This window comes from Ceratotherium simum, chromosome X (assembly GCF_057802395.1).
Source record: "Ceratotherium simum simum isolate JZ-2026a chromosome X, ASM5780239v1, whole genome shotgun sequence".
Taxonomy (NCBI): domain Eukaryota; kingdom Metazoa; phylum Chordata; class Mammalia; order Perissodactyla; family Rhinocerotidae; genus Ceratotherium; species Ceratotherium simum.
This window is the reverse complement of record NC_141940.1, coordinates 69,319,326-69,323,016: the sequence shown is the minus strand read 5'-3', so window position 1 is coordinate 69,323,016 and position 3,691 is coordinate 69,319,326. Positions and strand designations below refer to the sequence as shown.

Below are 3,691 nucleotides of genomic sequence, written 5' to 3'. Positions count from 1 at the left end.
TGTGGTGATTAAACAACATGCTACTGAACAACCAATGGATCAAAGAAGAAATCAAAAGAGAAATGAAAAAATACCTTGAGACAAATGAAAATGCAAACACAACATACCAAAACTTATGGGATGCAGCAAAAGAAGTTCTAAGAGGGAAATTTATAGTGATAAATGCCTACAGCAAGAACAACAAAAGTCTCAATAAACAACCTAACTTTCACCTCAAGAAACTAGAAAAAGACAAACAAACAAACCTCAAAGTTAGTGGAAGAAAGATAATAACAAAGATTAGAGTGAATAAATGAAATAGAGATTAAAAAGACAGTAGAAAAGATCAATGAAACTAAGAGCTGTTTTTTTTAAAGATAAACAAAACTGGCAATCCTTTAGCTCACCTCACCAAGAAAAAAAGAGAGAAGACTCAAATAAATAAAATAAGAAATAGTGCTTGCTTCGGCAGCACATATACTAAAATTGGAACAATACAGAGAAGATTAGCATGGCCCCTGTGCAAGGATGACATGCAAATTCGTGAAGCGTTCCATATTTTTATATATTAACAGACAAACGCCTTCACCACGACACCTAGTGGTAAGGCTAGCCAGGGTCAACGACAAAGAAACCATATTAAGGGCAGCTAGACAAAAACAAAAAATAACGTACAAAGGAACTCCCATCAGGCTCTCAGCAGATTGCTCAACAGAAACTTTTCAGGCTAGAAGAGACTGGAATGATATATTCAAAATACTGAAAGACAAAAACTTTCAGCCAAGAATACTCTATCCAGCAAAAATATCCTTCAAATATCATGGAGAAATAGTAACTCTCCCAGATAAACAAAAGCTAAGGGAGTTCATGGCCACGAGACCCCCACTTCAAGAAATACTCAAGAAGGCCCTCAGGCCTGAAAAAAAGAAGAGAAAGGGAACACAAAGCTTGGAGCAAGGAGAAAAGTAGGTAGACAAACTCAGAAAAATAGTAGATCTTTACCGGAATAGGTTAGCAACCACTTAAATACTAAATTCAAAGATCAAAGGAAGAAATTAACTAAAAATAAATTTAACCTCATCACTGTAAACACACAGCCACAACACAAGACAGAATAATGTATAACAAGAAAAACTTAGAAGGGGAAGAGGAAAGTGATTGAATTGACTTAGTATAAGGAAATAGGAGGCCATCAGATAGTGGACTATCTCATACACAAGATTTTTTGCCCAAACCTCAAGGTAACCACTAAACAAATAATCAAAACAAAACCACATATGATAAAAAAAGAGAAAACTAGAAGAGTCATAAGACAGAACAACCAAACTGAATTGGCAGTCCAAAACAAATGGGACAAGAAACAAAGGAAATGCAAAAGAACCAGAAAATAAGTGACAAAACAGCAACATTAAGCCCTCATATATCAATAATTACGCTAAAGGTAAATGGATTGAACTCTCCAATCAAAACATACAGAGTGGCAGGATGGATTAAAAAGCAAGACCCTTTTTTAAAAAGCTGCCTTCAGGAAACACATCTTAGCACTAAAGACAAGCAGAGGCTCAGAGTGAAAGGATGGAAGACAATACTCCAAGCTAATGGCAAACAAAAGAAAGCAGGTGTTGCCATACTCATATCAGACAAAGTAGACTTCAAGATAAAACAGGTTAAGAAAGACAAAGAAGGGAAATATATAATGATAAAAGAGACACTCCATCAAGAAGACATATCACTTATAAATATATATGCACCCAACATAGGAGCACCAATGTACATAAAGCAACTATTAACAAACCTAAAAGGAGACATCAACAACAACACAATAATAGTAGGGGATCTTAACACCCCACTTACAACAATGGATAGATCATCCAGACAAAATGTCAATAAAGAAATAGTAGACTTAAATGAAAATCTGGACGAGATGGACCTAGTAGACATATACAGAGCACTCCATCCAAAAACAGCTGACTACACATTCTTCTCAAGCGCGCATGGAACATTCTCTAGGATAGACCATATGTTGGGAAACAAAGCAAGCCTCAATAAATTTAAGAAGATTGAAATCATAACAAGCATCTTTTCAGACCATAAGGCTATGAAACTGGAAATGAACCACGAAAAAAAAACTGGGAAAGTGACAAAAATGTGGAGATTAAACAACATGCTACTGAACAACCAATGGATCATTGATGAAATTAAAGGAGAAATCAAAAACTATCTGGAAACAAGCGAAAATGATAATATGCCATATCAAACCATATGGGATGCAGCAAAAGCGGTCCTGAGAGGGAAACTCATAGCGATACAAGCCCACCTTAACAAACAAGAAAAAGCCCTAATAGGCAACCTTAAATTACACCTAACAGAACTAGAAAAAGAAGAACAAACAAAGCCCAAAGCCAGCAGAAGGAGAGAAATAATAAAAATCAGAGCAGAAATAAATGAAATTGAGACCAAAAAAACAGTAGAAAGGATTAATGAAACAAAGAGTTGGTTCTTCGAGAAGATAAACAAAATCGACAAACCTTTAGCCAGGCTTACTAAGAAAAAAAGAGAAAAGGCTCAAGTAAATAAAATTAGAAATGAAAGAGGAGAAATTACAACGGATACCACGGAAATACAGAGGATTATAAGAGAATACTATGAGAAATTATATGCCAACAAATTGGAAAATCTAGAAGAAATGGATAAATTCTTTGACTTATACAACCTCCAAAAATTGAACCAAGAAGAAATGGAGAATCTGAATAGACCAATTACAAATAAAGAGATTGAAATAGTAATCAAAAACCTCCCAAAAAATAAAAGTCCAGGACCAGATGGCTTCTCCAGTGAATTTTACCAAACATTCAAAGAAGATTTAATATGCATTCTTCTCAAACTATTCCAAAAAATAGAGGAAGATGGAACACTTCCTAAATCATTCTCCGAGGCCAACATCACCCTGATACCAAAACCAGACAAAGACAATACAAAGAAAGAAAATTACAGGCCAATATCGCTGATGAACATTGATGCAAAAATCCTCAACAAAATATTGGCAAACCGAATACAACAATACATTAAAAAGATCATACACCATGATCAAGTGGGATTTATACCAGGGATGCAGGGATGGTTCAACATCCGCAAATCAATCAACGTGATACATCACATCAACAAAACAAAGAATAAAAACCACATGATCATCTCAATAGATGTAGAGAAGGCATTTGACAAGATACAACATCCATTTATGATAAAAACTCTCAATAAAATGGGAATAGAAGGAAAGTACCTCAACATAATAAAGGCCATATATGACAAACCCACAGCCAACATCATACTCAATGGGGAAAGACTGAAAGCCATTCCTCTGAGAACAGGAACGAGGCAGGGCTGCCCACTCTCACCACTCCTGTTCAACATAGTACTGGAGGTTTTGGCCAGAGCAATTAGGCAAGAAAAAGGAATAAAAGGAATCAAAATAGGTAACGAAGAAGTGAAACTCTCACTATTTGCAGATGACATGATTGTATATATAGAAATCCCTAAAGAATCTGTTGGAAAACTATTAGAAACAATCAACAACTACAGCAAAGTTGCAGGGTACAAAATCCATCTACAAAAATCAGTTGCATTTCTATATGCTAATAATTAAGTAACAGAAAGAGAGCTCAAAAAGATAATACCATTTACAATTGCATCAAAAAGAATAAAATACCTAGGA

General features: G+C 35.1%; 1 non-coding gene across 1 annotated transcript; it reads left to right on the top strand.

Annotated features, from left to right (window-relative positions):
- Positions 1–435: 435 nt before the first annotated feature.
- Positions 436–542, top strand: LOC147911882 (U6 spliceosomal RNA). Its single transcript, XR_015550761.1, has one exon. It is a non-coding gene; the product is annotated as a U6 spliceosomal RNA (small nuclear RNA).
- Positions 543–3,691: the final 3,149 nt, after the last annotated feature.